A 12,277-nucleotide genomic window follows, 5' to 3' on the forward strand; every position below is an offset into this window, starting at 1 on the left:
TTCATCCATAGAACCATATTGTAAAACAATGAAACGTTTAAAAAAAAAAAAACTAAAATGAATTGTTTTATCATTGTTCTTGCAGACGAGAGACTTCATCACGTATACGCTTCTGTGCATGATGGTGTAACTTACCGTCTTTGTGGCTATTACAATGGACCCCCTACACAAAGGAACCAGCTCATGGTCTACTGTAACAAAATAATCCAAACCCCATTTGTTATCATCACATTAAATGGCGGTGGTCCGCAATATTTGGAACTTTACGAAGTAGCAGTTTTCGGACGATAAACAAGATGAATAAATTTTTTTACTATATATATTTTTTATTTGGAAGCATACAATTTTGGTTGGGATAAAATATCCTAAGATATTCTCACTTATTCCTCACCTATGGTGCCAAGAGCCCATTGGATTGGATGTATTTCTTTTTTAATTACATACGTATATATACACAAACACACACATACATAAACACACACATATATACATACATTTATATAAACACACACGTATACATATATATGCACACACACATATATACATTTAAATCATACACTATATTACTTTTAAGAAAATTAAGATATAAGACACATACATATGCATACATATAGATATACATGTACATTCATATACATAAATTCGATATTTATAATACTATAACAAATATATATAAATATGGTAGAGATGTTTTTCAATAAGCCATGCTGCCTGAGGGGAACAGCCTTAAACACACAATGTCCATATTTTCCCCTTCAGGCAGCTTCACTGAAGGACAGACTCCTTCAGATAGTTGAAATTCAATGTTTTATAAGTCTCATATTGGTACATTAAGTTTGTTTTTACAAAATAGGAAATGTCATTAATATTTTCTTCTTTATTTTCATATCTTAACTTCATCTTTATTTTATATATGTAATAAGCTGTATATGATAATAAATGATTTATTGAAGTGGTAGTTTTATTTTCTTCATGAAAAAATCCTAATGCAACATGTTTCCATTTTAGATTAGATTTCAAATGATTTTCTAATTTCTTCCATATTAATTGTACGTTTCTACACTCAAAGATTAAATGTTTTATGTCTTCGAGTGTTTGGCAATACGGGCATTGATTGGAAACATTCTTACTCCATTTGTGAACAGATTTATTATTATTAAGTAGATTTTGTAGGAGTTTGTAATTAAATTCTGCTAATTGCTTGTCTTTGATTTTAGTGATTTTTGACTGATAAATATTTGTTTTATTTTCTTCAAAATTGAAGGTTTTTGCCCAAAATCTCTCACAGTAGGGTTTAATAAAGATTTTATTGATAAATATATCATATATTGTTTTGCTATTTATCAAGTTTATAGGGGTATTCTTCTCTTGTTTTCTAATAAAATGTTACCTTGTTTTCTTATATTTATATAGACTCCTTTTGAAGTATCGTGATATTTTTGGACAGGTTTAATAACCTTTTTCAGTGTGTTATATTCGCAAATCCAGTTAGACTTGTTGACAAGAATATTAGAAAAATAATTGATATCATGAAAATTTTCGTTTTCATCAAACAGGTCTTTAATGTATAAAATTCCACTTTTTATCCAATCTGTGTAAAAAAGAAGTTTACCATTAAATCGAGTCAAATTGTTTAACAATATAGTTTGCGACAATACTTCAACGTCAGTCATCTCTTTTATTTTATGTGATTTATGTTTGCATTCATTCAATGTACTGAGTACTTCGCAGTAAAATATTGGCAATGATTTGAAAATTTGCTTTATTTCATCAGTACTGGTTGTATTTGTCATAATGAGATATTCGGGTGTAACGAATCTTTTAAGAATACACGAATTAAAGAAAGATTTTAAAGATGATTGTTTTTCATTGAAAATTCTTGATACCCAAGCAGCCTTGAGTGCTTTTAATTTACAATCAATATCAACAATACCTATTCCTCCTTCATTTTGTTTTCCAATTAAAGTATATCTTTTTATCCTTTCTCTTTTGCCCCATAGGAAATTGAAGATTGTTTTCTTTATTTTTTTATGGATTTTTTTCTTGGATATTGCAATATAGTTGCACTATAGTATAATTGTGTTAATGCTAAAGTATTTATTACGGTACATTTTCCATATAAGGTTAATTTTCTTGTATTCCACATTGTAAGTCTTTTTTCTAGTTTATTAATTTTTTCCGTCCAGTTTTTATTGTAACATTGATTAGCATCATGACCTATATATATATTCCTAAGCATTTAACAGGTGCATTGGTGATATTGATATCATATAATTTATCATATCTGTTTTTCAAAGGACCTAATAGTATTCTTTCAGATTTATTTTTATTGAGTTGCATTCCTGATACCTGACCAAAGTGTTTAATTATTTTAATGACTTTTTCTATAGATCTGATATCCTGTAAAAAAAAAAAAAAAGTGATGTGTCGTCTGCATGTTGAAGTATTTTTGTTTCATTGGTCATAAGGTCATTACTAAAGCCTTTAACTTCAGATGAATTGTGAATTTTTTTCGACATTATTTCTACGATAAATAAAAAAAGCAATGCTGAGATTGGACATCCTTGTCGAATGCCTTTGGTCATTTTACAGGTCCTAGACATCCATCCATTATTTTTTATGCGATATACAGGATTTGTATATAAATTTTTATCCACTTTATAAATTGCTCTCCAAAATTAAATTTATTAAGGGTGTTGAACATGAAGTTCCATTCTACAGAATCGAAAGCTTTTTGAAAATCAAGAAGTAAAATTGCTCCTTCTTTTTGTTTTGTTTCACAGTATTCAAATATATCAAGTAAAAGTCTTCCATATTCACCGATATATCTACCTTTAATGTATGCGGATTGGTCTTCACTTATTAGTTTATCTATAACTTTTTGTAATCTTATAGCGAAAATTTGTGCTAAAATTTTATAATCACAATTTGTAAGACTAATTGGTCTATAATTTCGAAGATCATTTTTCTCTCCCTTTTTATGTATCAGAGAAATAATTGATAATTTTTGAGAAAAAGTCATTTCCTCTTTTTCAAATGTTGTAATTAGTGATTTATAAAAGTAATTTTTAATGTCATTCCAAAATATTTTATAGAATTCGATAGGTATTCCATCAGATCCGGGGGATTTGTTGTTTTTCATCTGTTTTATAGCTTGTGCACATTCGGAAACCGTTGGAAGATTATCACATATATCTTTTTCTTGACTGGTTAGTTGAGGACATTCACAATCCTCTAAATATTTTTTTTTATATTTTCATCTGGGACATGATTTGTTGAATACAAGTTTTCATAAAAATTGCAAAGTGAATTCGTTATATCTTCAGTTTTATTCATCATTTTATTATCTTCTTTAATAACGTGTATTGTATTGGCAGATTTTTTTTTCTTCTTTCTAGTCTTAAAAAGTAGGATGTGTTCCTTTCTCCATTTTCTATCCAATTTGCTTTTGATCTAATAAATGCACCTTTAGTTGTTTTCGAATAGATTTCATCTAATTCGATTTCAAGAGATTCTATTTAGGCTTTTTTGTTTTGAAAAATTTACCGAAAATTCTTTGATAATAGATTTCACCTTTTCCCATCTTGTTTGACTATCAATTATATTTTCTAAATCTTCTTGTTTATCTTTTAACAGTTGTTTTAACTCGGTAGTGTAGTTTATATCTGTTAATAGCGAGGTATTTAATTTCCAAAAACCTTTACCCCTGTTTTCTTTATTCATTAAAAGGTTTAATCTAATTGATAAATGATCCGAGCTTCTATTACCTTGCGTATTTGGAGGTTTTCTAAGAAAGACATTTGACATAACTAACTCAAAATTTTCAGACATGAATATAAAGTCTATTCTACTTTTAGGTATTCCATTTCCGTCACACCATGTGAATCCTTCTCTTTCTTTATGTTTCATTTTCCATGTATCGACTAAGTTTAAATATGATAGCAGATCTTCTAAATGATTTGAGCTTTTATCTTTATATGTTGATTGTGATTGATGTTTATCCTGTTTATTAAGAATCGTATTAAAATCTCCTGCAAGTATAGTATTGTTTTCACTCATTGCTAGCTTAAAAATCCACGTGTTTAATTTTTTGAAAAATTCTATTCTACTTTTATCATCATTGGGTGCATAAACATTTACGAGTGTGATAATTAGGTCATTGACTTTAATATTAATCAAGAGTTTACGACCATCAACAGATCTGTGTATATTTATGATGTCAAAATTAAGCTTTTTATGAAAAAGAATGGATACTCCTCTGATATGAGCAGAGTCAGTATTAGAGTGTATGGATGTACCAAACCATCTTGAGTCATACTTAAAATTATTTTTTTCGCAAAAATGTGTTTCTTGTAGAAAAATCACATCAATATTGTTATCATTAAACCATTGATATAATGTATTTCTTTTCTCATAACCATTTAAACCCCTTACATTCAGGGTAATACACTTCAAATGTTCCATAGCGAATATAGCAGACAAAAAATCGTGTCAGGTATAAACAAACATGAGAGACTGTTATAATAATTATTTGACTGAAGCCGGGTGAGGTAACCCAGATTTGGATTTGTTTTTCGATTTTTTCTTAACTTCTGTGGCTACCCGTCCAAGTATCTGTCCTAGTACATTTTTTCCAGGCCAGGTTGAGGTTTTTGTGTGCATGGATTGATCATAGTTGAGGCCTGTAGCCCAAAAATCACTGTATGTGGTTTCTGCGAAAATGACATTTTTGGTAGAGTTTTCAAGAACATCTCGGAAATTCTCAACTTGTTCCGATTTTTCGAAATAATCTCCTCCATGATCTGAACCCGTGATGAAATCCAACTATCCGATGTAGTGACAAAGTTGCCAATTCTTTTGGCTTCGAGTGCCGACTTAGCTGCTCGGATTTTATCGTCAGCCATGAGATCGCCGGATCTTATAGCTTTTACACACTGGAAGGCCTGTTCTGCAGAATTGATTTTTTCACCAAATACAGATATTTCACATGGGTAGAAATTTGAAAGAGCATTTTGTTCGCCTTGGAATAGGATATACTTATTGGGGCATTTTTTAGCATGGGCAGAGCATTGTACATCACCCGGGGGTGCCCCGGTTGAAGGCAAACTTTGTATTTAGTTTCTTCCGTACATTCATTGATGGGGTGGTCAGAACTCCAACAAATTCGGCATTTCCGTTTGGGGGGTTTTGGTTGACCGTAATGATAAATGCGGCACTGTATTTCTGCGCAGTAGCTCGTGCGGGGGGGGGGGGGGTTGTTACCTGGAAAGGGTTCTAAATAAATGTATCTGTTGCCATTTAACACACCAGTCATCTTTTTTGTCATCGGAGTTCTTATTTTTTCATATTGTAGGTCACTTTTTGGGTTAGCACCTAGTTTTGTGAGCATCGCCAAAATTTCTTTGTCATCGACAGACAGGGGCACTCCAGACACAGTCACTTTAAGAACTCTATCTGCGGGTGATTTTGACCCAGTGACATAGGGATTTTGCTCGTATGCATTGAAGTTTTGATTGTTGATATCAACCCCTTGAGTTAATAGAGTTTGTTTACTTTCATCATTGGTCAGGTATATACGCCAAAGATCACGGTCAAGCTGGATGCAACGTACCGTGTCCCCGACTGAGTGAATGACACTTTGCATAAGTTCAAAGTCTGAAATTCGATTGTCTCTGTTCATTTGGATTTCGCTATTTTTTAAATAAACTGGCTTAGATAAGGTTTCCATATTGCAGAAAGACTTTTACCAATGTTTAACACAGAATAATTTCAGGTAAACACGGGTGAACACGTACTCACCACACAGCAGAACTGTTCACAAAAAGGATCTCCAAAGTTTACACTATATGTAAAGTTGAATTCTACACAAAATTAAATTCATATATCGGCGACAACGTCGCGAAATCATATGGTGAATCTGGAGACCAACTGACTATGAAAACAGTCCAAATCTTCCTCCCAAGATTAATAAATTATTGATATAAAAAAAACAATATCATTTCGGTAGTTCCTAAAGACTGTCTGGATAAAATTGATGTATGCGCTTCCAGACAGATTTTTATATCAGCATCTAACAATGTACAGTAAGAAACTGCATCTCCTCAACAAGGAACGGTAACTCTTGTTAGTAGTAAAAAAAAATATCTTGTTATTGTAGTATCTGGGGAGTCGTCCCTAGTACGACCTGTTTGGCAGACAGCTTCCGGAGCCCGGATGACAGTTCCCGCCAAGAGGCATCCTTATACGAGAGCTCGTTAGAGACGGTCGTATTACTAACTACTACAACTAATACAGAACTAAAGATATAAAGACAGCCATACAGCGTTATGTTTAGGTAAGTACTGTGGGTAACTCACGGGTTTACTGGATCATTAATACCCCATAAATACTATATTGGCACCCAACTCGAGGCCACAGGCTTATCGGTAAATTGACAGTTTGTTGTTTTTTCACACCACGCTGGTCAGCTGCCATATTGGCGGGAAGTCTCAGTTTGACTTGGAATTTTTTTTACTTTGAATTAAATTAAGATTTTTGTGATTATTTTAGGATTTAATATTTAATTACAGAATCAATTTAGATTATTGACATTTGCATTTTCGTATATTTGTGCATTGTTGTGTATTATGGATACATCTTTTGATGAAGCGTTGTCTGGATTGGGCTTACGAGCCCACCCAGACACCCCCGCGTTCACGCGTCGCGCCCCTACGCTGTCGCAGTTAGCTTCAGGTAGATTTGATAACCCATGGGGTTATGGGGGGGGGGGGGGGCTTATGACGGTATGTCAGGCCCCGGGTTAAAGCCATATTCCCAAGGTGGATCCTTGATTGGCGGCGATCCCTTTGTCACGGCGTCCTTGCCTTCCTGTTTGAGGGAGGGGGTGGTAGGTTGAGGGGTGCCCCAGGAGGGTGAGTGAGGTTCTCGGACACTCTACTTGGTTCTAGGGAGGGGAACAGCCCAGAATGGGGTATATGGCGCAGGTTGAACTCACCAGAGAATCTAATTGGATTAGATTCACCCAGAAAAGGTTCTGGACTTGACACTATTAGTTACACAGTTAGTTAGTGACCTGATACGGAAAAATACATGGTGTGAAAAGAAAACCCGTATCGGGTGAGGCGAAGATTTCTTGTCCCCCCATGGGGGGGGGGTCAGTTATTCCTAACGTCTCGGCAAGGCCCACACCGGGTAGGGGGGATGGTTTCGACTATGGATTTAGTTCAGGGACTTTCCCGGAACATCATACCCCCTCCCTGCATCCCTATGCTCCAGGTCACGGAGGTTTTCGGCCCTACTCCCTCGCTCGTGGGCCGATGATCAGGCTGTAGGCCAGCTTAGTCAGAGTTTACCCCTGGGGGGCTTAGGTTCACGCTCACAGCGTCCCGCTCCCAGACAGTATCCCCAAGTCGCCCCTTTTTCGGAGCCAGGTATTTCCTATGGGAATTATCACCCCCCACAGGCCAGCCAAAGCTATGACCTACTTACAGGGTCCCCACCCCCACATGCCCATCCTTCACATGTGCAAGACCCTTGGGCTGGGGGGAATACCCCCCATCCCCAGCACTCGGTACCTCCCACGCTCGGTGGTTACGCTAGCACACCTATGCCCTACCCTACCATGATGACTCCATCCTATCAACAGGGACCCTCCGCTTATCCTGGCACCACGGCCTGTGGGTTAGGGGACGAGGGGGGGGGGGTAGAGTAGCTCACGTTCGCCCCAGTTAGGTGTTCCCGACACACATACCCCCTTCCTTGGACCGTTGGCCCAGGGGCACGCTCCGGTGCCCCACCCCCCAACGCCCGTCCCTCAGTACCCTAGGGCTGGGGGATACGCGACGGGCACTGGAAGACACGCACCTAAGTACAAGGATTTGCGGTATGATGGGAAAAACAGCTGGAAGTCCTTCCTGCACAAATTCGCTCGAATGGCCCGTAGCCAACAGTGGACCGAGCCTGAACAGCATGACCAGTTCTGCTTCTCCCTGGAGGGGACCGCCAGTGATTACTACACCCTGTTGCTTGACACTGATCGCAACCTCTCATTGACCGACATCCTGAGGAGATTTGAGAAGAGTTTTGGATCCTCAGCGCCAGACCTCTCACACCAGCTGAACTTCCAGTCAGCGTCCCAGAATGCGGGCGCGTCATTGAGACATTGGGCAGATAGGGTGCTCACCCTGGCCACACAAGCCTTCCCATCCGTGCCAGATGTTCATAATCATGCCATTCCGCGGATGTGTTATGGCGCCGAAGACCGGGATGCAGGACTCTATGCCTTGGCTGGCCAGCCCAAGACGGTTGAGGAAGCTGTTGATCGAATGCAGTATTACCAGCATTCGAGGCAGACTAAGTCGTCAAAGCCTAAGCGGGATGTAAGGCAAGTAGCCCAGGAGGAGGCCCCCGATTCTGACAAGGAACTCAAGGAGATGCGCCAGCGCCTTCAGGAGATAGAGAAGGAACTCCGAGGGCGGACCCCCTCTCCTCGGAGACCTTCATCGTCACCTTTGAGCGGCAATCGGAAGTTAGTAGGTTGCTACAAATGCGGGGCCATGGGGCACTTCAAGAGGGAATGCCCGGAGCTGAAGGGGAAAACTGAGGCGAACGAGGGTCAGGGGGCCAAGGCCAAGCCTAAGGACGGTAACGAGACGCAGCAACGTTCATCAGAACCACGGGGGCGGGGAGCTAAGACCCGCCAGTCGCAATCTAGTGGAGGGCCTACGCAGCGGGAAGTCAGGGTGCTGACTCCAGAGAGCTCCCCAGTTAGGCCAGGGCCGTGCGACGTTCGTACGGGGACAAGTCGGTTTGCAGGAGGACACAGGCAGGCGCCCTCCTGCATGTGCCGCTCCAGGAAGGGTACTCTCCAAGTGCGGTTCAAGGAGGCATTCGAGGAGGAGGAATCCGATGACTGGGTCATAGGGTGGGAGGAGGACAAATACGAGCCCTCTCCCAGGGACATGTTGTCGGGATTCAGGCTCCCTGAGGATATAGTGGTGCCGGAACTGCCCAGGTTTGGGGCAGAGAACCAGGGGGATGGGGAGGAATTTCCGGAGGATTCGGAGGACTTGCCGGATCAGGAGCCCTCGCTCATTCAGGAGGAGCAGGTAGGCATGTACTTCGCGCCCAAGCCTATTGAGTGCCCGTAGCCAGTTAAGGCGCAGGTTCAGCCCAAGGAGGAATGTGGGCTGGGGGTGGTCAGTGGCCAGGCGGAGGACGGGACACTGGATATGCCATGCCGGCATGCGGGAGAATCCCATGAAGACTTGCCTGTGCCTATAGGGCAGATACGCCCAACCACCGGATTCATGGTTGAAATGGTAGTCCAAGGAGTCAGACTACAGGCAGTGGTAAACACTGGGGTGGAGGTGAGTGTGTTGTCCACCCGGGTCTACGAGGAGCTCGACCCCAAGCCTCCCATCAAGCAGTATGTGACCTTGGTTCAGGCAGGGGGAAACGCCCGGATGAGAGGTTTCATCATTGGCCCTGTGGCAGTTTGCCTGGGAGACACGGAACATAACGTCGACCTGTATGTTGCCCCCCTGCAGGACCAAATGCTGCTAGGTATGGAGTATTTGCATCAGCAGAAGGCTCACTTAGACCTGGAGCATGGCACCATGACCTTGGGAAAGGAAAAGGTCCCTATGACGTTCGGACGCCCAGGAGGGGGACAGGAGGCCCAGGTTTCGGTAACAAAGTCTATCAGGGTCCCAGCTGCCTCAGTCGTCCTATGCCCTTGTCAATTTGGATAAGGAGTTGGAAGACTTCGTAATCAGCCCTCAGATCACACGACTCTCGAACGTATTACTGGTGCCGCACACCTATCACACGGGGGGAAGGTCAGCAGTGACCTGCATTATCAACGCCTCGGACGAGGATGTGTCCATCCCAGAGGGCAGTGTGATAGGCTCAGCCTCGGAGGCCGGATTTCTGACGCCGACTCCGGACTATGTCCGGAATGTTTGCAGTGTGGCTAACCCCCACACTGATTCGGGGACTGAGGTCTCCGAACACTTGAAGGACCTCCTTGATCGTTCATCCAAGGAACTGACCCCGGAGGAGCGACGGATGCTCGCAGACCTGCTCAACGAATTCCAGGACGTATTTGCTACGGGGGGATTCGACTTTGGCAATTTCACGGCTCTGGAGCATGAGATCGACACAGGTGAGGCTCGTCCAGTTAAGGAGAGGATGAGGCGCACCCCGCTGTTCTTCGTGAACGAGGGGGAAGCACATCTCAAGAAGATGTTGGATGCAGGTGTGATCCAGCCCTCGGTGTCAGAGTGGGCCTCTGCCCCTGTGCTGATCAGGAAAAAGGACGGGCAGGTTCGGTGTGCCTAGACTACCGTAAACTCAACGACGTGACCCGGAAGGACGTATTCCCATTGCCCCTCATTGACAAGTGTCTAGACACTTTAACTGGCAATGTGTGGTTCTCGAAGCTCGATGCCAACTCAGCTTTTCACCAAATCAAGATCAGCCCTAAGGACAGGAAGAAGATCGCCTTTGTCACGAAGTACGAGCTCTTCGAGTTTGTTCGTATGGGATTCGGATTGTGCAATGCGCCGGCGACTTTTTCCCGTGCCATGAGCCTGGTGTTAAGGGGACTCACATGGAGTATAGTCCTGGCCTTCCTGGATGACGCCTTAGTCCTCGGTAAGGACTTTCAAGGTCATTTGGACAACTTGAGAGCGGTATTCCGGAGATTCCGGGAGTTCGACCTGAAATTCAAGCCCAAGAAGTGTGAGCTGTTCCAGACTAAGGTTGAATTCTTGGGGCGCCAAGTAAGCGGGAAGGGTATTGAGATGGGGGACACCTACATCGCAGCAGTGAGGGAGTGGGCTCCCCCAACCAATGATAAGGAGGTAGAAAGGTTCCTGGGGTTTGCGAACTACCATCGGACCTTTATAGCTGGGTATGCCCAGTTAGCGAGCCCGCTTTATCAGGTGACAGGGAAAAAACCCTTTGAATGGGGTCACGAGGAACGGTCAGCATTCGATGCTTTGAAGAAAGCACTCACTAGCAGAGGGGATGTTTGTATTGGATACGGACGCGTCAGGGGAGGCCATAGGGGCTGAGCTCAGCCAGATTCAGGATAGGGTTGAGAAATCTATAGCTATGGGAGCCTTGGCCTGAATAGAGACCAGAGGAAGTACTGTACTACGCGGCGGGAGCTACTGGCGGTTGTGAGGTTCACTCGCATGTACCGCCATTACCTCCTGGGAAGGAGATTCAGGGTCAGGACAGACCACCATAGTCTCATTTGGCTGCTGAACTTCAAGTCCCCTCAGGATCAGCTGGCCCGCTGGCTAGAGGAGCTTAGCCGGTACAATGTGGAAATACAGCACCGCCCACTTACTTAGAAGAGCCTTCGTCGGACGAGGAAATTGACTTGGCTGAGGACTCGGCTATCAACTTGGCCCAGTGCAAGCCTGGAGTCGCTCCGGATGGCCACAGCCCTGAGATCAGTGAGGCGGCATGGAACTATGTCTCCCGAAAAATTCTCTGGCCACCAAGCCAGATAGTGGACCTTGAGAGTGACAACACGGCATCTGGTCCGTTCAGAACCCAAGTACGGCTGCTCACTAGTCCTCAGATACCAGCTGTTGCTAGGACACTTACATATACTGGCAGTGGTTCCCTGTCCCTCGTAGGCATGACCGCAGAGGAGATGATGCAAAGTCAACAGTAGGATTCGGACTTGAAGCTCTTTGGTCAGTGGCTGTCAACTGATGGAGAGCCGGCGGAGGGAGAACTGTTCCTAGCAAGCCCGGCTTTGAAAAATTACTGGATTGATAGGGAATTTTTCATGAAGGATGAGGACCAAGTCCTTTGGAAGTTGGTGGGGGAGGGAGAGTCGAGGAGTCGGCTATTGGTTGTCCCCCGGGAATTGAGGGAGGAAGTTCTCAGGCTGTGCCACGACGTCCCAGCCTCATGGAATCAGCAGGACTAAAGCCCGCCTTAGGGAGCGCTTTTTCTGGTATGGCATGATGAGGGAAGTAGGGGGCTTTGTGAGCACTGTAGCCCTGTAGCAGGAACAAGCACCCCCAGCGACACGCGCGAGCAGAGATGATAAAGTATCATGCCGGAGCACCCATGGAGAGAGTGCACTTGGACTTTCTGGGCCCACTGCCCAGGACTGACAGTGGCAACGAATACGTGCTTGTTATGGTGGAGTGTGTACCACTTCCCTCCCAGACAGCTGAAGTGACCGCCTCAGCAGCAGTGAACCAGTTCTTTGCCAGGTATGGCTGCCCGTTCCAGGTATTTACTGACC

This window comes from Ostrea edulis, chromosome 7 (assembly GCF_947568905.1).
Source record: "Ostrea edulis chromosome 7, xbOstEdul1.1, whole genome shotgun sequence".
NCBI classification, from domain to species: Eukaryota; Metazoa; Mollusca; class Bivalvia; order Ostreida; family Ostreidae; genus Ostrea; species Ostrea edulis.